The 25,395-nt window shown below is 45.1% G+C and overlaps 1 protein-coding gene across 1 annotated transcript in view; it reads right to left on the reverse strand.

Moving 5' to 3' along the window:
• Window positions 1-14,770, reverse strand: part of LOC106585958 (PDZ domain-containing protein 2) — a 194,759-nt gene extending 179,989 nt beyond the window's left edge. The window contains exon 1 of the mRNA XM_082968774.1: window positions 14,420-14,770. The gene's annotated coding sequence lies outside the window, so the exon portion shown is untranslated. The remainder of the gene's footprint in view (window positions 1-14,419) is intronic.
• Window positions 14,771-25,395: the final 10,625 nt, after the last annotated feature.

Raw genomic sequence — 25,395 nt, forward strand, 5'->3', positions numbered from 1 at the left:
CAGCAAAACACTGGTGCCAACCACAGCAAAACACTGGTGCCAACCACAGCAAAACACTGGTGCCAACCACAGCAAAACACTGGTGCCAACCACAGCAAAACACTGGTGCCAACCACAGCAAAACACTGGTGCCAACCACAACAAAACACTGGTGCCAACCACAGCAAAACACTGGTGCCAACCACAGCAAAACACTGGTGCCAACCACAACAAAACACTGGTGCCAACCACAGCAAAACACTGGTGCCAACCACAGCAAAACACTGGTGCCAACCACAGCAAAACACTGGTGCCAACCACAACAAAACACTGGTGCCAACCACAGCAAAACACTGGTGCCAACCACAGCAAAACACTGGTGCCAACCACAACAAAACACTGGTGCCAACCACAGCAAAACACTGGTGCCAACCACAGCAAAACACTGGTGCCAACCACAGCAAAACACTGGTGCCAACCACAACAAAACACTGGTGCCAACCACAACAAAACACTGGTGCCAACCACAACAAAACACTGGTGCCAACCACAGCAAAACACTGGTGCCAACCACAGCAAAACACTGGTGCCAACCACAGCAAAACACTGGTGCCAACCACAGCAAAACACTGGTGCCAACCACAGCAAAACACTGGTGCCAACCACAGCAAAACACTGGTGCCAACCACAGCAAAAAACTGGTGCCAACCACAGCAAAACACTGGTGCCAACCACAGCAAAACACTGGTGCCAACCACAGCAAAACACTGGTGCCAACCACAGCAAAACACTGGTGCCAACCACAACAAAACACTGGTGCCAACCACAGCAAAACACTGGTGCCAACCACAACAAAACACTGGTGCCAACCACAGCAAAACACTGGTGCCAACCACAGCAAAACACTGGTGCCAACCACAGCAAAACACTGGTGCCAACCACAGCAAAACACTGGTGCCAACCACAGCAAAACACTGGTGCCAACCACAACAAAACACTGGTGCCAACCACAACAAAACACTGGTGCCAACCACAACAGCTAATAACAAGTGATTATGAACCTCCTGCACCAAGGAGAAGAACCAGACGTAAGACCCCCTGTCCTCTAATGAAGATTCCAAGTGCACCTTTATCCTATTAGTGACCACTGCAGCTGAGTGGTCATCCAACACTAAACACCTGCTGCCCCACTTCACCCACCTGCTGCCCCACTTCACCCACCATCTGCTGCCCCACTTCACCCACCTGCTGCCCCACTTCACCCACCTGCTGCCCCACTTCACCCACCTGCTGCCCCACTTCACCCACCTGTCGTGAAGAGGGCACGACATCGCTTATTCCCCCTCAGGACACTGAAAAGATAAGGCATGGGTCCTCAGATCCTCAAAAAGTTCTACAGCTGCACCATCGAGAGCATCCTGACTGGTTCCATCACCACCTGGTATGGCAACTGCTCGGCCTCCGACCGCAAGACACTACAGAGGGTAGTGCGTACGGCCCAGTACATCACTGGAGCTAAGCTGCCTGCCATCCAGGACCTCTATACCAGGCGGTGTCAGAAGAAGGCCCCAAAAATTGTTAAGGACTCCAGCCACCCTAGTCATAGACTGTTGTCTCTGCTACCGCACGGCAAGTGGTACCGGAGCGCCAAGTCTAGGTCCAAAAGACACCTTAACAGCTTCTACCGCCAAACAATTAATCAAATGGCCACCCAGACTATTTTCATTGACTATTTACACCCTTTGCCTTGATGACAGCTTTGCACACTCTTGGCAGTCTCTCAACCAGCTTTGTGAGGTAGTCACCTGGAATGCATTTCAATTAATAGGTGTGCCATGTTAAAAGTTAATTTGTGGAATTTCTTTCCTTCTTAATGCGTTTGAGCCAATCTGTTGTGTTGTGACAAGGTAGGGCTGGTGTACAGGAGATAGCCCTATTTGGTAAAAGACCAAGTCCATATTACGGCAAGAACAGCTCAAATAAGCAAAGAGAAACGACAGTCCATCATTACTTTAAGACATGAAGGTCAGTCAATCCGGAACATCTCAAGAACTTTGAAAGTTTCTTCAAGTGCAGTCGCAAAAACAATCAAGCGCTATGATGAAACTGGCTCTCATGAGGACAACCACAGGTAAGGAAGACCCAGAGTTACCTCTGCTGCAGAGGATAAATTCCTTTTTTTAATGTTTACCTTTATTTAACTAGGCAAGTCAGTTAAGAACAAATTATTATTTTCAATGACAGCCTAGGAACAGTGGGTTAACTGCCTGTTCAGGAGTAGAACAACTGATTTTTACCTTGTCAGCTCAGGGATTCGATCGTGCAACCTTTAGGTTACTAGTCCAACGCTCTAACCACTAGGCTACCTGCCGCCCCTTTCATTAGAGTTAACTGCACCTCAGATTGCAGCCCACATATATGCTTCACAGAGTTCAAGTAAAACACACATCTCAACATCAGCTGTTCAGAGGAGACTGCGTGAATCAGGCCTTCATGGTGAAATTGATGCAAAGAAACCACTACTAAAGGACACCAATAAGAAGAAGAGACTTGCTTGGGCCAAGAAACACGAGCAATGGACATTAAGCTGGTGGAAATCTGTCCTTTGGTCTGATGAGTCCAAATTTCTGATTTTTGGTTCCAACCGCCGTGTCTTTGTGAGACACAGAGTAGGTGAACAGATGATCTGCGCATGTGTGGTTCCCACCGTGAAGCATGGAGGAGGAGGTGTGGGGGTGCTTTGCTGGTGACACCGTCTATGATTTATTTAGAATTCAAGGCACACTTAACCAGCATGGCTACCACAGCATTGGCAGCGATACGCCATCCCATCTGGTTTGGGCTTAGTGGGACTATCATTTGTTTTTCAACAGGACAATGACCCAAAACACCTCCAGGCTGTGTAAGGGCTATTTGACCAAGAAGGAGAGTGATGGAGTGCTGCATCAGATGACCTGGCCTCCACAATCACCTGACCTCAACCCAATTGAGATGGCTTGGGATGAGTTGGACCGCAGAGTTTAGGAAAAGCAGCCAACAAGTGCTCAGCATATGTGGGAACTTCTTCAAGATTGTTGGAAAAGCATTCCTCATGAAGCTGGTTGAGAGAATGCCAAGAGTATGTAAAGCTGTCATCAATGCAAAGGGTGACTTTTTTGGTTACTACATGATTCCATATGTGTTATTTCATAATCGAGATGTCTTCACTATTATTCTACAATGTAGAAAATAGTAAAAATAAAGAAAAACCCTTGAATGAGTAGGTGTGTCCAACCTTTTGACTGGTACTGTACATCCCCAGCAAAAGTATATTTTAGTCCCAAAAACATACTTTACATATTTCCTCATATATTAGATGTTCGCTAGTAACATGAAGATGTATCAACTAGGTGTAACTTAAGGTAGGTTCATTCTACAGTCTGATACAGTCTGATCACCTGGTGATATCAGTAGAGGTGTAACTTAAGGTAGGTTCATTCTACAGTCTGATACAGTCTGATCACCTGGTGATATCAGTAGAGGTGTAGCTTAAGGTACCTTCATTCTACAGTCTGATACAGTCTGATCACCTGGTGATATCAGTAGAGGTGTAACTTAAGGTAGGTTCATTCTACAGTCTGATACAGTCTGATCACCTGGTGATATTTGCAATTTGCACCACTTCTGTAGAATCACCCATATTAAGTATTCACTCCCCTGGGATTTTTTTCCAGACTTTGTTGTGTTACAAAGTGGGATTGAAATACATTAAAAACAAAATGTTAAATGTCATTCATCTACACACAATGCTTCATAATGTCAAAGTGAAAAGAAATATCTACACATATTTGCAAATTTATAAAAATGTAATAACTAAAAATAGTCGTTGCGTAAGTATTCACACCCCTTTCGTTTAGGCCTAAATTACTTCAGCAGTACAATGTGGCTTTAACAAATCACATAAAAAGTTACCATGACTTACTCTGTGTGAAATAACAAGGGATTAACATGATGTTTTAATGACTAACCCCTTTCCTCTGTCCCCCCATATAATGATGTTTTAATGACTAACCCCTTTCCTCTGTCCCCCCATATAATGATGTTTTAATGACTAACCCCTTCCCTCTGTCCCCCCATATAATGATGTTTTAATGACTAACCCCTTTCCTCTGTCCCCCCATATAATGATGTTTTAATGACTAACCCCTTTCCTCTGTCCCCCCATATAATGATGTTTTAATGACTAACCCGTTTCCTCTGTCCCCCCATATAATGATGTTTTAATGACTAACCCCTTTCCTCTGTCCCCCCATATAATGATGTTTTAATGACTAACCCCTTTCCTCTGTCCCCCCATATAATGATGTTTTAATGACTAACCCGTTCCCTCTGTCCCCCCATATAATGATGTTTTAATGACTAACCCCTTCCCTCTGTCCCCCCATATAATGATGTTTTAATGACTAACCCCTTTCCTCTGTCCCCCCATATAATGATGTTTTAATGACTAACCCGTTTCCTCTGTCCCCCCATAGCCATATACACGTACAACATCAGTAACGTCCCTCAGTCAAGTCAAACACAGATTCAACTACAAAGACCAGGGAGCTTTTTCAAAAGCCTCATTAAGAAGGGCAGTGATTGGTAGACGGAGTAACAATAACAAATCTGACGTTGAATATCTCTTTTAAGTTTTTATAAAGTTAATAATTGTGGATGAATGTATTAAGTAATCCTTCTACCCCCCCCCCCCCCCCCCCCCCTTAAAAGATGTAGATGCACTATTGTAAAGTGGTTGTTCCACTGGATATTATAAGGTGAATGCTCCAATTTGTAAGTCGCTCTGGACAAGAGCGTCTGCTAAATGACTGTAAATGTAAATGTAAGCCACACAGACACAAACATACAGTCGTTCTTCTGAACTGAGCTGCACTAGAAGACCATTAGTCATTTTTAAAACAGAATTAAAAACTATTCCAAAAAACATGAATCCTGTAAGCGACAAGGCACTAAAGCAAAGAAAACAGCAAAGGAATACACTTTTTGGCAAAGCTTTATGTTTGGGGCAAATCCAACACAACACTAAGTAACACCCTTCTTTATTTTTCCTTATAGTGGTGGCTGCTTCAAGTTATAAGTATGCTTGACATCGGCAAAGCCTGAGGTTGGAAAGAAACGGGATGGAGCTACGCACAGGCAAAATCCTAGAGGAGGAAAACCTGCTTCAGTCTGCTTTCCACCAGACACTAGGAAAGGAATTAACCTTTCAGCAGGACAATAACCTAAAACACAAGGCCAAATCTACACTGGGAGATGAATTCACCTTTCAGCAGGACAATAACCTAAAACACAAGGCCAGATCTACACTGGGAGATGAATTCACCTTTCAGCAGGACAATAACCTAAAACACAAGGCCAAATCTACACTGGGAGATGAATTCACCTTTCAGCAGGACAATAACCTAAAACACAAGGCCAGATCTACACTGGGAGATGAATTCACCTTTCAGCAGGACAATAACCTGAAACACAAGGCCAGATCTACGGTGGGGTTGCTCACCAAGAACACAGTGAATGTTCCTGAGTTACAGTTTTTAATTAAATCTGCTTGAAAATCTATGGCAAGACTTGAACATTGCTGCCTAGCTATGATCCCCCCCTCGACAGAAGAATGAAGAATTATGAAAATAATAAAATGGGCAAACAATGGACAATCCAGGTGTGTAAAGCTCTTAAGAGAATGACCCAGAAAGACTCACAGCTGTTATTGCTGTCAAATGTGTTTATAACATTTGACTTATCTAATCAAGGTAAAATTAGTGTTTAGTTTTTCATAACATGATTCTATCACTTTTGGGGGAAGAAGAAAGTATTTTGTGTAGATCGTAAAAAATAAAAGATAATGATTTAAATCGCTTTAATCACACTTTGCAACACAATAAAATGTGAAGTAATCAAAAGGTGTTAAACACTTAAAGATGATGGATCTTAAATTTGAGCCAGTAGCAGGAAACAGGAAACAGGAAATGTGAAATATTATGTGGATTACAATTAAATTGACATTTTTGTCAAGGTTGATGATACGTACTTCGTTAGGGGGGGGGAAAAAATCTAACCTGAAATTCCAAAGTGGAAATTACAAATTTCAGAATCCTTAAAAAAAAAAAAAATCAAATACATTAGAACTTTAACATGTTCTACATTGCAGGAAATTTCTCCCGCAACAGGGTGATTAAATTAAGATCCTACATCTGAATGGCATCCATATACGGCGCATTCGTAAAGTATTCAGACCCCTTGACTTTTTCCATATTTTGTTACGTTACAGCCTTATTCTAAAATTGATTAAACTGTTTCCCCCCCCCCCCCCCCCCCCTCCCAATCTACACACAATACCCCATAATGACATCACAATACCCCATAATGACATCACAATACCCCATAATGACATCACAATACCCCATAATGACAAAGCAAAAACTGTTTATTTTATAGAATATTATTAAAAATAAAAAACTGAAATATCACATTTACATAAGTATTCAGACCTTTTACTCAGTACTTTGTTGAAGCACCTTTGGCAGCGATTACAGCCTCAAGTCTTCTTGGGTATGACGCTACAAGCTTGGAACACCTGTATTTGGGGAGTTTCTCCCATTCTTCTCTGCAGATCCTCTCAAGCTCTGTCAGGTTGGATAGGGAGCGTCACTGCACAGCTATTTTCAGGTCTCTCCAGAGATGTTCGATTGGGTTCAAGTCCAGGCTCTGGCTGGGCCACTCAAGGACATTCAGAGACTTGTCCTGAAGCCACTCCTGCATTGTCTTGGCTGTGTGCTTAGGGTTGTTGTCCTGTTGGAAGGTGAACCTTCACCCCAGTCTGAGGTCCAAAAAAGTTTAATCTTGGTTTCATCAGACCAGAGAATCTGGTTTCTCATCAGAGTCCTTTAGGTGGAAGGTTCTCCCATCTCCACAGCGGAACTCTGGAGCTCTGTCAGAGTGGCCATCGGGTTCTTGGTCACCTCCCCTGACCAAGGCCCTGATTGCTCAGTTTGGCCGGGCGGCCAGCTAAAGGAAGAGTCTTGGTGGTTCCAAACTTCTTCCATTTAAGAATGATGGAGGCCACTGTGTTCTTGGGGACCTTCAATGCTGCAGAAATGTTTTGGTACCCTTCCCCAGATCTGTACCTCAACACAATCCTGTCTCGGAGCTCTACGGACAATTCCTTCGACCTCATGGCTTGGTTTTTGCTCTGACATGCACTGGCAACTGTGGGACCTTTATATAGACAGGTGTGTGCCTTTCCAAATCATGTCCAATCAATTGAATTTACCACAGGTGGACTCCAATCAAGTTGTAGAAACATCTCAAGGATGATCGATGGAAACAGGATGCACCTGAGCTCAATTTCGAGTCTCATAGCAAAGGGTCTGAATATTTATGTAAATAAGGTATTTCTGTTTTTATAAATTAGCAAGAAAAGCTAAAAACCTGTTTTCGCTTTGTCATTATGGAGTATTGTGATGTCATTATGGGGTATTGTGATGTCATTATGGTGTATTGTGATGTCATTATGGGGTATTGTGATGTCATTATGGGGTATTGTGTGTAGATTGATAAGGATTTTTATTTTATTTAACACATTATAGAATAAGGCTGTAAAGTAACAAAATGTAGAAAAAGGGAAGACGTCTGAGAACTTTACAAATGCCTTGTGTATAAATGTGTTTAACGCACTCTACTTACCATTTAAACGGTGTAAATACTGTATCTATCGATATATGGTAATAATAAGGCACTGTACATACCATTTAAACGGTGTAAATACTGTATCTATCGATATATGGTAATAATAACGCACTGTACTTACCATTTAAACGGTGTAAATACTGTATCTATCGATATATGGTAATAATAAGGCACTGTACTTACCATTTAAAACAACAAGCTCAACATAAGGAGCACATGACAGAGTCATCTGAGAAAAACTTGGAAGTTCTGAAAATAAACTTTGAGTTCAAGCTAAGAAAGTTAGCCTAAAGTTAAATACTTATCTTGAATGTTGCATGAGATGTTTTTTGTTGTTGTTATAAATTGAATAAAATATAATTCCATCTATTAATCCCACCACGTAATGTTGTCATTTATTTATGACATAACGAATTCCAAACTGGTTACTAACAGTTCTTATCAATTCTTCACAAATCCTATAAAACTGTCAAAGCAAGAGGTAGAGCCAGGGTTGTGGGTTCGATTCTCATGGGGGGCCAGCACAGAAGAAGAAAAAAATTTGTTTAGAAATGAAATGTATGCATTCACTACTGTAAGTCGCTCTGGATAAGAGCGTCTGCTAAAATGACTAAAATGTAAAATGTAAATGTATGTAGGCTTGAATATGAACAGCGGATGTTAAACATGTATATAAGGTACACATTCTATAGCCCATTTTCTATTCCGTTCAGACAGTGAGCGCCAGCAAAACTAGGATTTTGTGACTGGTTTAAAGCAGCTTTCAAAGGCTGAGACAATGTTATCAAAAGATATAGGGTCAACAAATGAAGCCAAAACACACACACACACACACACACACACACACACCACACACTTTCTCAAGTAAGCCTGAAAGGCTTGGATCTGATCTGGTCTGACGTGATCTGGTCAAAACAAAAGATAAGTGATTCTGGTACCACCAGCCCAGACATCACAGTCATCATCATCATCATCATCTTCATCTCTCACAGGGTTGGGGAGTAACTGTTTACAATTTTTTTAAAACACTAACTAATCCGTTACATTAGCAGCTAAAATATTGAAATCAGATTACAGAGACTTTTTGAAAATAAATGGATGATTACTTCTTGTATTACATTTTTTAATTCCCCAAAAATATGTTTATGACACTTTTCTGTTTTCTTAATGAAATTCAATTCAGCGTTGAACAAAGGTGCAAGTTTAAGTTTGTTCCACCTGAGTGGGTCTGACCACCAATCAGAGACCACTAATGATGACACACCAAATGATGACCACCAATCAGAGACCACTAATGATGACACACCAAATGATGACCACCAATCAGAGACCACTAATGATGACACACCAAATGATGACCACCAATCAGAGACCACTAATGATGACACACCAAATGATGACCACCAATCAGAGACCACTAATGATGACACACCAAATGATGACCACCAATCAGAGACCACTATGATGACACATCAAATGATGACCACCAATCAGAGACCACCACTATGATGACACACCAAATGATGACCACCAATCAGAGACCACTAATGATGACACACCAAATGATGACCACCAATCAGAGACCACTATGATGACACACCAAATGATGACCACCAATCAGAGACCACTAATGATGACACACCAAATGATGACCACCAATCAGAGACCACTATGATGACACACCAAATGATGACCACCAATCAGAGACCACTATGATGACACACCAAATGATGACCACCAATCAGAGACCACTAATGATGACACACCTAATGATGACCACCAATCAGAGACCACTAATGATGACACACCAAATGATGACCACCAATCAGAGACCACTATGATGACACATCAAATGATGACCACCAATCAGAGACCACTATGATGACACACCAAATGATGACCACCAATCAGAGACCACCACTATGATGACACACCAAATGATGACCACCAATCAGAGACCACTATGATGACACACCAAATGATGACCACCAATCAGAGACCACTAATGATGACACACCAAATGATGACCACCAATCAGAGACCACTAATGATGACACACCAAATGATGACCACCAATCAGAGACCACCACTATGATGACACATCAAATGATGACCACCAATCAGAGACCACTAATGATGACACACCAAATGATGACCACCAATCAGAGACCACCACTATGATGACACACCAAATGATTACCACCAATCAGAGACCACTAATGATGACACACCTAATGATGACCACCAATCAGAGACCACTAATGATGACACATCAAATGATGACCACCAATCAGAGACCACCACTATGATGACACACCAAATGATGACCACCAATCAGAGACCACCACTATGATGACACATCAAATGATGACCACCAATCAGAGACCACCACTATGATGACACACCAAATGATGACCACCAATCAGAGACCACCACTATGATGACACATCAAATGATGACCACCAATCAGAGACCACTAATGATGACACACCAAATGATGACCACCAATCAGAGACCACCACTATGATGACACACCAAATGATGACCACCAATCAGAGACCACCACTATGATGACACACCAAATGCATTTGATGGGTCATTTGTCTTCTTCACCAATGGGAGTCTAAGCCCTGTCTAAGTTGGGGGTATGGAATTGTTTTACAGAAGGTCATACTAAGGATTAATTTGCTAATTGATTTTTAAGACCCTTTGAAGTAACAAAACAAAATATGGAAAAAAATGGTATTTGGCCTTACAGCTATTAGCCACCACAAATGCATTGAATAACTGATTCACTACATGGAACAGATGGTCCTCCACTTCCGTTAGATTTTGCCATTGTGTTGATCAGGATTGTTTTACACTTATTTAACCCCTTATTTTTTTTTGCACTAAACAGTCTCCATATATATATATATATATATATATATATATATATACTTCCATTCATTTTTCTTTCAACTGGTACCGTGAGATCTTCAGACCAGTCTGTGGACGTCCAAGTGCAAAACAATCAACATGTACGTGTCTGTGAGAGTCTCAGCTTTCCACAGAAAGAGGTCATACTAGTCTTTAGGCCAAACTGTTTGGACACTTACAGACCAGTGGCTGGAATGGAGTGTGAACGGAACGGCATCAAACACATGGAAACTGCATCTTTGATGCGTTTGATGCCGTTCCATCGACTCCATTCCAGACGTTATTACGAGCCGTCCTCCACTGCTACAGACAGGAGTTGGCAGAACAGCTGTAGCGACTTCAGACGAGTCTTCAGACGCTTGTGGGGGGGTGGGGGGGGGGGGGTCGTAGAGCAAAATGGAGAACACCGTGTTCGTGATGAGTATGGTATTTATTTTTCCCAACTGGTACCGGGGGACCTTTACACGAGGCCTGTCGGCGTCCTAGAGCGAAACAACCGAAATGTTCCTGAAAGTCCACAGATGGGGTTATAATAGTTTTGTAGGCCAAACCGTTCGGACGCTACAGACGATTTTGTGAAAATACCGATTTTTCGGGATTTCTCAGGCAGTGGCGGTTCTAGACCATTTCAACTGAGGGGGGACCAAGCTGGGGCCAGTTGTGCTGTTAGAGGGGCCAGTTATACTGTTAGACGGGCCAGTTATACTGTTAGAGGGGCCAGTTATACTGTTAGAGGGGCCAGTTAAACACACACAGGGCCAGTTATACTGTTAGAGGGGCCAGTTGTACTGTTAGAGGGGGCCAGTTGTACTGTTAGAGGGGGCCAGTTGTACTGTTAGAGGGGGCCAGTTGTACTGTTAGAGGGGCCAGTTGTACTGTTAGAGGGGCCAGTTGTTCTGTTAGAGGGGGCCAGTTGTTCTGTTAGAGGGGGCCAGTTGTACTGTTAGAGGGGCCAGTTGTTCTGTTAGAGGGGCCAGTTGTACTGTTAGAGGGGGCCAGTTGTACTGTTAGCGGGGCCAGTTGTACTGTTAGAGGGGCCAGTTGTTCTGTTAGAGGGGGCCAGTTGTGCTGTTAGAGGGGCCAGTTGTACTGTTAGAGGGGCCAGTTATACTGTTAGACGGGCCAGTTATACTGTTAGAGGGGCCAGTTATACTGTTAGAGGGGCCAGTTATACTGTTAGAGGGGCCAGTTAAACACACACAGGGCCAGTTATACTGTTAGAGGGGCCAGTTGTACTGTTAGAGGTGGCCAGTTGTACTGTTAGAGGGGCCAGTTGTTCTGTTAGAGGGGCAGTTGTTCTGTTAGAGGGGGCCAGTTGTACTGTTAGAGGGGCCAGTTGTACTGTTAGAGGGGCCAGTTGTTCTGTTAGAGGGGGCCAGTTGTACTGTTAGAGGGGCCAGTTGTACTGTTAGAGGGGCCAGTTGTTCTGTTAGAGGGGCCAGTTGTACTGTTAGAGGGGCCAGTTATAGTGTTAGAGGGGCCAGTTGTACTGTTAGAGGGGCCAGTTGTACTGTTAGAGGGGCCAGTTGTACTGTTAGAGGGGCCAGTTGTACTGTTAGAGGGGGCCAGTTGTGCTGTTAGAGGGGCCAGTTGTACTGTTAGAGGGGCCAGTTGTACTGTTAGAGGGGCCAGTTATAGTGTTAGAGGGGCCAGTTGTACTGTTAGAGGGGCCAGTTGTACTGTTAGAGGGGCCAGTTGTACTGTTAGAGGGGCCAGTTGTTCTGTTAGAGGGGGCCAGTTGTGCTGTTAGAGGGGCCAGTTGTACTGTTAGAGGGGCCAGTTATACTGTTAGAGGGGCCAGTTGTGCTGTTAGAGGGGCCAGTTATACTGTTAGAGGGGCCAGTTGTACTGTTAGAGGGGCCAGTTGTACTGTTAGAGGGGCCAGTTGTACTGTTAGAGGGGCCAGTTATACTGTTAGACGGGCCAGTTATACTGTTAGAGGGGCCAGTTATACTGTTAGAGGGGCCAGTTAAACACACACAGGGCCAGTTATACTGTTAGAGGGGCCAGTTGTACTGTTAGAGGGGGCCAGTTGTACTGTTAGAGGGGCCAGTTGTTCTGTTAGAGGGGCCAGTTGTACTGTTAGAGGGGGCCAGTTGTACTGTTAGAGGGGCCAGTTGTACTGTTAGAGGGGCCAGTTGTTCTGTTAGAGGGGCCAGTTGTTCTGTTAGAGGGGCCAGTTGTTCTGTTAGAGGGGGCCAGTTGTACTGTTAGAGGGGCCAGTTGTACTGTTAGAGGGGCCAGTTGTTCTGTTAGAGGGGGCCAGTTGTACTGTTAGAGGGGCCAGTTGTACTGTTAGTGGGGCCAGTTGTACTGTTAGAGGGGCCAGTTGTACTGTTAGAGGGGCCAGTTGTACTGTTAGAGGGGCCAGTTGTACTGTTAGAGGGGCCAGTTGTGCTGTTAGAGGGGCCAGTTGTACTGTTAGAGGGGCCAGTTATACTGTTAGAGGGGCCAGTTATACTGTTAGAGGGGCCAGTTACATTAATAACGGATGTTTAAAAAAAAAAGAACGATAGCAAAAAAATTGTTATGTAAAAATGATTTCATACTCCACATTTAGGGGGGCCACAAGGGGTTCCAAAATTGTTGTCACAGGGGCACTGCCCCACAAAGTGGTCTGACAAACACCACTCTAGCTCCGTCACCTTTCATCGCAGATGCGGAAGTGCGACATCGGAGGATGCGGTGGATTGAGATGCATCCAATGCAAAAAATAAAAATATATATGTATATTTATATCTGAAACTGAATGACTTTTATGGGGATGTTTTTATTATGCTAAATTACATTTCAGCGAGGAAAATCAACTTTAGGGGGTAAAGTAATCCAAAAGTTACTAAAAGTAATTCGATTACATTACTGAGTTTGAGGTAATCCAAAAGCTGTGTTACTGATTACAATTTTAGGCTGGTAACTAGTAACGGATTACCTTTCTAAAGTAACCTAGGCAACCCTGCCCACACACACACACACACACACACACACACACACACACACACACACACACACAGAATAGTCTGGTATCAACAACTTGAGAATAGTAGTCTATCACTAACTGAGCTACAAAAGAAAAGAAAACCGATTGAATAGGATGATGATGACTGTTGATATTTCATCAATATATATATATATAAATATAAAGAAAAAACAGTAAGCGCATACTATGCAAATCAATGCAAAACGTCCTCTGCGCTGCACTATAGGGCTTTGTCATGAGACACGCATGACTTCGATAACGCAGCCAAAATGTTAAACCTTTTTCCAAGCAAAAAGTTATCGGTCGACAAGGCGGTAACACATCAACCATTGCAAATCCATTCTATTCAAAAACTATACATTTTTGGTTTCCAGCTCTTTCTTGCAATGCAACGCGAACGAATGTATGTAAACTCTTGAAAACTTTAATGATTCTCTCCAACTTTTCAATTATGGAACTTAAGGCTCTTTACGTTCAAAGAAATATCTTCTATACATTATCTTCTAAACATAGTTTTTTTTATATAGTTTTGGATCTATTCGAGCAAATTCACCTAGAATAAGAACCTGTTAAAAAAAATACAAAAATACTAGATGAAGTTAATAACCTCATCTAAACACCGTGTTAATGAATCATTTGACAATCGCAGTGTTTGGTTTGACATTTTAAATAAGGGTAGCTGATGCACCTCAACTCTGTTCTCTTACATCGAGGTGGAGTTGAGCTTTGATGACTGGTGGAGGAATTTACAAGCAACAACATTGGGTCACCATGAGTCGATTCTTGTAAAATAATAATGTACATTCTGAAACCGCTTACCTGTACTTATGTTGGTCCTGTACAACTGCTGCAAAATGCTGAAAATCCAACTTTTAATAAAAACTTTTAGCGAATACAACCAGGGACTTTTTCTTTGGTTGAGAGTAGCAAGGCATAACGTTACAGTTATCCGTAGAGTACACTTCTCAAATAACTGAAAACAATCCAGGGAAGTGATTTTCTGAACGCAAATAATACTTTTTTCAACAACAACGAAAAAAGTCCTTCATACAATGTATTCACAAATGTTCGCGAAGCTTAAATATGAAATTACATTGAATCATAAATGAATCCTTGCTAAACTAAGACGGGACTGTTGTGCGCGTTCGTCTCTGGTCGCGTCGCTTGACACCAGCGGCTCGTCAGCAACATTAAAAAGGTACTTCCGGGTCACGGAACTTCAGAAAGTTTCGAAATAAAAGTCCCCCACGTCAAATATTTTTTGAACTGCATTGTTGGTTAAGGGCGTAAGTAAACATTTCACGGTAAATTCTACACCTGTTGTATTCATGATATATTCTAAATAATTGCTAAACATGAACAATTATTCATATTTACCTGACATTTGCATTAAATGTGGGTTTTAAATTAATCCCTCCAATGCAATCAAATCAAATGTTATTTGTCACAGGTGCATGTGGGGACTTGCTTCACAAGAGCATTAGTGAGCTCGGCACTGACGGTGGGTGATTAGGGCCGCAGTCGGTGTTCCAATTCATCCCAAAGGTGTTCGATGGGGTTGAGGTCAGGGCTGTGTGCGGCCAGTCAAGTTCTTCCACACTGATCTCAACAAACCATTTCTGTACGGGCCACGCTTTCTGCACAGGGGCATTGTCATGCTGAAACAGGAAAGAGCCTTCCCCAAACTGTTGCAACATAGTTGGAAGCACAGAATCATCTAGAATGTCATTGTGTGCTGTGGCGTTAGTTCCAGTGAAGGGAAATCTTAACCATGAAAAACCATGAAAAACAGCTTCAGACCATTAGTCCTCCTCCACCAAACTTTACAGTTGGCACTATGCATTGGGGCAGGTAGCGTTCTCCTGGCATCCGCCAAACCTAGATTCGTCCGTCGGACTACCAGATGGTGAAGCGTGATTCATCACTCCAGAGAACGCATTTCCACTGCTCCAGAGTCCAATTGGCGGCGAGCTTTACACCACTCCAGCCAATGCTTGGCATTGTGCATGGTGATCTTAGGCTTGTGTGTGGCTGCTCAGCCATGGAAACCCATTTCATGAAGATCCCGACAAACAGTTCTTGTGCTGACGTTGCTTCCAGAGGAAGTTTGGAACTCGGTAGTGAGTGTTGCAACTGAGGACAGACAGTTTTTACGCACAACGTGCTTCAGCACTCGGCGGTCCCGTTCTGTGAGCTTGTGTGGCCTACCACTTCACGGTTAAGCCATTGTTGCTCCTTGACGTTTCCACTTCCACAATAACAGCCCTTACAGTTGACCGGGGCAGCTCTAGCGGTGCATAAAATTTGATGAACTGAATTGTTGGAAAAGGTGGCATCCTATAACGGTGCCAGATTGAAAATCACTGAGCTCTTCGGTAAGGCCATTCTACTGCAAATGTTTGGCGATTGCAGTGTCGCGTGCTCGATGTTATACACCTGTCAGCAACGGGTGTTGCTGAAATAGCCAAATCCGCTAATTTGAAGGTGTGTCCACATACTTTGTGTATAAATAGTGTATATATTTTTATACCAGTAGGCTATTATGTTCTTTACATTCATTTACTTAAACTTCAACCATCATATAATACTTCTAAACTTATATAAAGTAGTAATTCTCTTTAGTTCCCCCCCCCCCCCCCCCCCCATGTAGTTATAATTTGTAAAATCATTTAAACATTATTCACTATGCAAAGCTACAACAACAACAACAACAACATATATTGTTTTTGTACCAAATCAGACGCATAGGGGTTTACCGCGGACTTTTATTTTTCAAGGCAAAAAAAACGGAAACCGGAAGTCTTCTTGTGTCTAGATATTATTTCCAGCCTCCGTCTTCAGAGCAGAACCCCGACTGCATGGGGCGGAGTCAGCGACATTGATTTATGAGCTCTTTGTCCAATCAGGGAGAAGTTGACAGAATAATGAGATAGAACTTGTTATATTATCCAATCAGATCTCTGGGCGGCCATATCGTTATAAAATGATGTATCAAGGGTTATTAATAACGGTTAATAATTTGTTAATATAATTATGTAATTAACAAGTAAAACCATTGAATTGATGTGTGTGTGGGTGTCCCACAATTTCTAAAACATTTACAGAAGTCTTAATTGTAAAAAAAAAAAATTATTATTATTATTTTAACAGACAACATCTGCAACTTCTATTAATTGAGGAAGTTAGCTGAATTATTTACAAAAAATCTTTATCTTTAACTCTGCATTGATGGGAAAAGGACCCGTAAAGTAAGTCCACTGTACATGTTTAGTCTACAGCTGTTGTTTATGAAGCATGTGATAAATAACATTTTATTTTATCTGATCTAGTCCCGTGGGCGGATGTTTACCGGTCCGGAGACGACCCAGAACTAATTTCACCACATGACACTGATCTAAAATCATGTTGCAGTACTCTTTTTACTTGGAGTCAGCCTCCCCCCCCCCCCCCCCCCCCCTGACCCTGGCCAGTGGGCTACTGCTGCTCTCCCCCCTGACCCTGACCCTGACCCTGGCCAGTGGGCTACTGCTGCTCTGCCCCCTGACCCTGACCCTGGCCAGTGAGCTACTGCTGCTCTCCCCCCTGACCCTGACCCTGGCCAGTGGGCTACTGCTGCCTCCCCCCTGGCCCTGGCCAGTGAGCTACTGCTGCTCTCCCCCCTGACCCTGACCCTGACCAGTGGGCTACTGCTGCTCTGCCCCCTGACCCTGACCCTGACCCTGACCAGTGGGCTACTGCTGCTCTGCCCCCTGACCCTGACCCTGGCCAGTGGGCTACTGCTGCCTCCCCCCTGGCCCTGGCCAGTGAGCTACTGCTGCTCTCCCCCCTGACCCTGACCCTGACCAGTGGGCTACTGCTGCTCTGCCCCCTGACCCTGACCCTGACCCTGACCAGTGGGCTACTGCTGCTCTGCCCCCTGACCCTGACCCTGGCCAGTGGGCTACTGCTGCCTCCCCCCTGGCCCTGGCCAGTGAGCTACTGCTGCTCTCCCCCCTGACCCTGACCCTGACCAGTGGGCTACTGCTGCTCTGCCCCCTGACCCTGACCCTGACCCTGGCCAGTGAGCTACTGCTGCTCTCCCCCCTGACCCTGACCCTGGCCAGTGGGCTACTGCTGCTCTGCCCCCTGACCCTGACCCTGACCCTGGCCAGTGAGCTACTGCTGCTATTACTTGCTGTCATCAGTGTCCTAGTCCTCATCTCCTGCTGTTGTGCCCTAGAGCAAGACACTTAAACCCTAAAATGTTCCAAATTCGCTGTTCTGCGGCAGACCCTTTCCTCCAAACTCTCCTTGGGTATAAATGGAGAGTGACTCCAGGACCCCTGAAACCAGTTCCACTGATCAGAGACTGAAACAGACCTATAACCAGGTGGGTGAAATTAATTATGAGGTTGAACGGAAAAATCAGCAGTACTCAGGACCTCATAGGGTAAGATTTGAATACCCCTTGCTTTAGGATATTTCTAAATGGGTCTTTCCATCCAGGACACGCTGTAGTTTCTGCTGGCCTTCATACAAACTTGGTCTATTCCCAAGGACCACCTTGTCAGGCACAACACTGACTCCTGTAGACTGACTGTCTCTCTCCTAGTCCCTCTTTCTGCTACTTCAGACAGTGTATTTTTGTTTTTGACAGAGAGAAGAGGAAAAAAAACTGACCAAACAAGGCTCTTACCTCCCTCCACCACAATGGATTACTCTACTACATGTGGTCTCATTAGGAAAGCACATCTTGTCCTTTATTATTTCAAAATAATCCTGGTGACAATGTTGTTCTCTTAGATTGGGGGGAGAGAGAGAGAGAGAGACAGCGAGACAGAGAGAGAGAGAGATACAGAGTGAGAGAGAGTGAGAGAGAGAGAGAGAGAGACTGAGAGAGAGAGGGAGAGAGAGAGACAGAGTGAGAGAGAGACAGAGTGAGAGAGAGAGACAGAGAGAGAGAGAGAGACAGAGTGAGAGAGAGAGAGAGACAGAGTGAGAGAGAGAGACAGAGAGACAGAGAGAGAGAGAGATACAGAGTGAGAGAGAGAGAGACAGAGTGAGAGAGAGACAGAGAGAGAGAGAGAGAGAGAGAGAGAGAGAGAGAGAGACAGAGTGAGAGAGAGACAGAGAGAGAGAGAGAGACAGAGTGAGAGAGAGAGACAGAGAGACACAGAGAGACACAGAGAGACAGAGACAGAGAGTGAGCACCCATGGGCTGTGTCTCCCCAGCTATAGGTCTGCTAGAAGTTAGAGAGGAACTGGACTTTCTCCCCAGCTACCTTTTCAAGGTTTGTCAAATCAAGTCAAGAGTCAAGTCAAAAGTCAAGATCACGTTTGTATGTCAAAAAGCAAGTCGAGATCTATCAATCAGATAAAAAAAAATAAAAAACAGGATTTAAAAAATATAACATTCACCTTATAAACACAGTTCTGTATAGGAATGATGTTTCGACAGTTGACCTAATACATTATCACAGCGTATTGGCTATATGCCTGGCCTGTCAATGTTGTTCTTCTCAGACCATATTATATTTGAAAAAACTCAAGCTTTGATAACAAAATAGATCAGTTGGTGCAGCACTTGTGAGAGGCACTGCCGACCACAAATATATTTTTTAAATTGCTTCTTTTTTTTCTTTTTTTTTTTTACTGGACTGACGGTACCTCCATCTGATGGTCATGAAGCTTTCAAGACAACTGGGAACTCTGGGGGAAACAATTAGGACAAATCATGATGTCAGTGACTTTCAGGTCTTTCAGGTCACTTCGTAAACATCCCTCACGACGCCAGGACAGCGGAGTCAATCACCACCTTCCTGAGACACCTGAAACCCCACCTCTTTAAGGAATACCTGGGATAGGATAAAGTAATCCTTCTAACCCCCCCCCCCCCCTAAAAATATATAGATGTACAATTGTCCTTAAAAGATTTAGATGCACTATTGTAAAGTGGTTGTTCCACTGGATATCATAAGGTGAATGCACCAATTTGTAAGTCGCTCTGGATAAGAGCGTCTGCTAAATGACGTAAATGTAAATGTAACAGTCAGAGCTCTAGAAAGATGCGGGAGTTTCCCGACTTGGAATTCCGACTTGGATGACCGTTCAAAACGATTTATCCCAATCGGATCTCATTTTTTTTATTTAAAAAAAAAAAAAATGTACGACCTCTTAAATGCACTGAAGTCGTAATTCTGAGATTTCATAGTTCCCAGTGGTTTATAATATGGCGTTGGTCTCAGCGGAGGAAGGAAAGGTCCACTTCTCATGGTCCCTGCTCTCTCCTTCCTTTCCTCCAGGTGAAACTGACCAGAGAGAGGGACACCGTCTTCCATCTGATGGTGAAACTCGAGTCGCACAGCATCTGCTTCATGCACAAATTCATGTTGTTCCAAAGAAAGTAAAATATTCTTCTATATTAAAGTAGACAGGAGCTACTAGTACTATTAAAAACACAAGGGGTATCGATTCACTTGGCTTCTCATTCATTGCAGCACAAGTGGAAGTAAAGAGAAGGACGTTTAATGTTTTTTTGAAATAGTGTTGAATTAAAAACTTAAACATGAACTCATTCATAAAAACAGCAGCTCTTTGCTGTATTCGTTGACAGCCTCTGTGTGGTCTTCTACATAGGCTAGTATGACACTTTTCTGTGGCTGGGGCCGTGGAAGCGCTGTAGGTGAGCTATCGAATTAGCCAGCACAGTAGGTGCACTCGATTTAACTACAGATCTCCAAGTCCGCCTGGTAGGTTTAGTTTGTCTTTTCAGACAAATGAAATGGTGCGCAGGGCTTCTGAATCAAGTGCACCGACCGATATAACAGGGAAGCACTAATAATATATAATATATATTTAAATATTTATATTTATTTATTTTTACACTAATAATATATATTTTTAAGGAATCGCCTTAATGTTTTTTTTCCCCCACATAAATGTTTGTATATCGACTAGGAATGCCTTGAAGATCGACCAGTCAGTCGTCGGTTGGTGACCACTGATCTGTGGGGACAGCTGATGAACCCTTTTTCCTAAGATTGTACCTCTTCAACATCTATTACTACGGCCTTACGTCTTCACCAGAGTGTGCTCTGAGATCCATTACTCTGGCCTTACGTCTTCACCAGAGTGTGCTCTGAGATCCATTACTCTGGCCTTACCTCTTCACCAGAGTGTGCTCTGAGATCCATTACTCTGGCCTTACCTCTTCACCAGAGTGTGCTCTGACATCCATTACTCTGGCCTTACGTCTTCACCAGAGTGTGCTCTGAGATCCATTACTCTGGCCTTACCTCTTCACCAGAGTGTGCTCTGACATCCATTACTCTGGCCTTACGTCTTCACCAGAGTGTGCTCTGAGATCCATTACTCTGGCCTTACCTCTTCACCAGAGTGTGCTCTGACATCCATTACTCTGGCCTTACCTCTTCACCAGAGTGTGCTCTGACATCCATTACTCTGGCCTTACGTCTTCACCAGAGTGTGCTCTGAGATCCATTACTCTGGCCTTACGTCTTCACCAGAGTGTGCTCTGAGATCCATTACTCTGGCCTTACCTCTTCACCAGAGTGTGCTCTGAGATCCATTACTCTGGCCTTACGTCTTCACCAGAGTGTGCTCTGAGATCCATTACTCTGGCCTTACCTCTTCACCAGAGTGTGCTCTGAGATCCATTACTCTGGCCTTACGTCTTCACCAGAGTGTGCTCTGAGATCCATTACTCTGGCCTTACCTCTTCACCAGAGTGTGCTCTGAGATCCATTACTCTGGCCTTACCTCTTCACCAGAGTGTGCTCTGAGATCCATTACTCTGGCCTTACCTCTTCACCAGAGTGTGCTCTGAGATCCATTACTCTGGCCTTACCTCTTCACCAGAGTGTGCTCTGAGATCCATTACTCTGGCCTTACCTCTTCACCAGAGTGTGCTCTGAGATCCATTACTCTGGCCTTACCTCTTCACCAGAGTGTGCTCTGAGATCCATTACTCTGGCCTTACCTCTTCACCAGAGTGTGCTCTGAGATCCATTACTCTGGCCTTACCTCTTCACCAGAGTGTGCTCTGAGATCCATTACTCTGGCCTTACCTCTTCACCAGAGTGTGCTCTGAGATCCATTACTCTGGCCTTACGTCTTCACCAGAGTGTGCTCTGAGATCCATTACTCTAGCCTTACCTCTTCACCAGAGTGTGCTCTGAGATCCATTACTCTGGCCTTACCTCTTCACCAGAGTGTGCTCTGAGATCCATTACTCTGGCCTTACGTCTTCACCAGAGTGTGTTCTGAGATCCATTACTCTAGCCTTACCTCTTCACCAGAGTGTGCTCTGAGATCCATTACTCTGGCCTTACCTCTTCACCAGAGTGTGCTCTGAGATCCATTACTCTGGCCTTACGTCTTCACCAGAGTGTGCTCTGAGATCCATTACTCTGGCCTTACCTCTTCACCAGAGTGTGCTCTGAGATCCATTACTACCCCCTGACCCTTAAGTCCCATGCAGCAGTGGACCAGATGTCAGAGGGAGATCAGGGATCAGCTCTGTTTGAACAACAGTGACATTGAGCATAGCAACCACTCACTGAGAGGAAAGCTGGGTACACACACAAACACTCACGGCAGGTTTTACTATCCTTGTGGGGACCCTGAAATGTATTTCCATTCAAAATCCTATTTTCTCTAAACGATAACCGTAACCTTAACCCCTCAAACCTGAAATAGCCTTTGTCCTCGCTATTTTACATTTTGACGTTTGGTCCAAACATAATGGGTCATATGGACACAAACACATTATTTTACTGTAATACAGAAGGTAACTTTTCAAGCGATAGCCCCCCCTTTTTTTTTTATGTCTCAACTCCTCAAATCGCCAAGCAGACACTACTAAAACGGGAGAATCAATGAACATAGATTCTGGGAAATGAATGGTCAGTTGACAACATGGAACAACACCTGCACAGGATCGGTACATCCGAACATCACACCTGCAGGACAGGTACAGGATGGCAACAACAACTGCCCGAGTTACACCAGGAACACACAATCCCTCCATCAGTGCTCAGACTGTCCACAATAGGCTGAGAGAGGCTGGACTGAGGGCTTGTAGGCCTGTTGTAAGGCAGGTCCTCACCAGACATCACCGGCAACAACGTCACCTATGGGCACAAACCCACCGTCGCTGGACCAGACAGGACTGGCAAAAAAGTGCTCTTCACTGACGAGTCACGGTTTTGTCTCACCAGGGGTGATGGTCGGATTCGCGTTTTATCGTGGAAGGAATGAGCGTTACAACAACAACATGTGATGAATACAATACAAAAACAACAGGACATTAAAAATGTAATGAAATGTAGTTAGGCACTTCAAGATCTTAGTTTATTTTATGGTCAAAGTAAAGAATATAGATTAGAGGTCCCTTTATGATGACGTCTACAGGTCAGACAGATTAGAGGTCCCTTTATGATGACGTCTACAGGTCAGACAGATTAGAGGTCCCTTTATGATGACGTCTACAGGTCAGACAGATTAGAGGTCCCTTTATGATGACGTCTACAGGTCAGACAGATTAGAGGTCCCTTTATGATGACGTCTACAGGTCAGACAGATTAGAGGTCCCTTTATGATGACGTCTACAGGTCAGACAGATTAGAGGTCCCTTTATGATGACGTCTTATGATGACGCCCTTTATGATGACGTCTACAGGTCAGACTAGACGTGTAAATCGTCGCCTACACACAGAACAGACAACCTCCTACAACCATCTCCTCTTAAACTCAGAAGTGGGCTATGGGTAAGGGCCCTATGGGCTATGGGCTAGGGTTAGGGCCCTATGGGCTAGGGTAAGGGCCCTATGGGCTAGGGTAAGGGCCCTACGGGCTATGGGCTAGGGTAAGGGCCCTATGGGCTAGGGTAAGGGCCCTATGGGCTAGGGCCCGAGGGTAAGGGCCCTATGGCTATGGGCTATGGGCTAGGGCCCTATGGGCTAGGGTAAGGGCCCTATGGGCCCTGGGTTAGGGTAAGGGCCCTACGGGCTATGGGCTAGGGTAAGGGCCCTATGGGCTAGGGTAAGGGCCCTATGGGCTATGGTAAGGGCCCGTTGGGCTATGGGCTAGGGTAAGGGCCCTATGGGCTATGGGCTAGGGCCCTATGGGCTATGGGCTAGGGTAAGGGCCCGTATGGGCTATGGGTTAGGGCCCTATGGGCTATGGGTAAGGGCCCGTATGGGCTATGGGTTAGGGCCCTATGGGCTAGGGTAAGGGCCCCATGGGCTATGGGCTAGGGCCCTATGGGCTAGGGTAAGGGCCCTATGGGCTATGGGTAAGGGCCCTATGGGCTAGGGCCCTAAGGTAAGGGCCCTATGGGCTAGGGTAAGGGCCCTATGGGCTATGGGCTAGGGTAAGGGCCCTATGGGCTATGGGCTAGGGTAAGGGCCCTATGGGCTATGGGTAAGGGCCCTATGGGCTATGGGTCAGGGCCCTATGGGCTATGGGTCAGGGCCCTATGGGCTATGGGTCAGGGCCCTATGGACTAGGGTAAGGGCCCTATGGACTAGGGTAAGGGCCCTATGGGCTATGGGCTAGGGCCCTATGGGCTATGGGTAAGGGCCCTATGGGCTAGGGTAAGGGCCCTATGGGCTAGGGTAAGGGCCCTATGGACTGTTTTAGGGTAAGGGCTATGTTTTAGGGTAAGGGCCCTATGGACTATGGGTTAGGGTAAGGGCCCTATGGGCTATGGGTAAGGGCCCTATGGACTGTGGGTTAGGGTAAGGGCCCTATGGGCTATGGGTAAGGGCCCTATGGACTGTTTTAGGGTAAGGGCCCTATGGACTAGGGTAAGGGCCCTATGGTCTATGGGTTAGGGTCAGGGCCCTATGGACTAGGGTAAGGGCCCTATGGACTATGTTTTAGGGTAAGGGCCCTGTGGGCTATGGGTTAGGGCCCTATGGGCTATGGCCCTATGGGCTATGGGTTAGGGCCCTATGGGCTATGGGTTAGGGCCCTATGGACTAGGGTAAGGGCCCTATGGACTAGGGTAAGGGCCCTGTGGGCTATGGGTAAGGGCCCTATGGACAAGGGCTCTATGGGCTATGGGTAAGGGCCCTATGGGCTATGGGTAAGGGCCCTGTGGGCTATGGGCTAGGGCCCTATGGGCTATGGGTTAGGGCCCTGTGGGCTATGGGTAAGGGCCCTATGGGCTAGGGTAAGGGCCCTATGGGCTATGGGTAAGGGCCCTGTGGGCTATGGGTTAGGGCCCTATGGGCTATGGGTTAGGGCCCTGTGGGCTATGGGTAAGGGCCCTGTGGGCTATGGGTTAGGGCCCTATGGGCTATGGGTTAGGGCCCTGTGGGCTATGGGTAAGGGCCCTGTGGGCTATGGGTTAGGGCCCTATGGGCTATGGGTTAGGGCCCTGTGGGCTATGGGTTAGGGCCCTGTGGGCTATGGGTAAGGGCCCTATGGCTATGGGTTAGGGCCCTATGGGCTATGGGTTAGGGCCCTGTGGGCTATGGGTAAGGGCCCTATGGCTATGGGTTAGGGCCCTATGGGCTATGGGTAAGGGCCCTATGGGCTAGGGTTAGGGCCCTGTGGGCTATGGGTTAGGGCCCTGTGGGCTATGGGTTAGGGCCCTATGGCTATGGGTTAGGGCCCTATGGGCTATGGGTTAGGGCCCTGTGGGTTATGGGTAAGGGCCCTATGGGCTATGGGTAAGGGCCCTATGGGCTATGGGTTAGGGCCCTATGGGCTAGGGTAAGGGCCCTGTGGGCTATGGGTTAGGGCCCTATGGGCTAGGGTAAGGGCCCCATGGTCAAAGGCAGTGCACT

This window comes from Salmo salar, chromosome 24 (assembly GCF_965601325.2).
Source record: "Salmo salar chromosome 24, fSalSal1, whole genome shotgun sequence".
Classification (NCBI taxonomy): domain Eukaryota; kingdom Metazoa; phylum Chordata; class Actinopteri; order Salmoniformes; family Salmonidae; genus Salmo; species Salmo salar.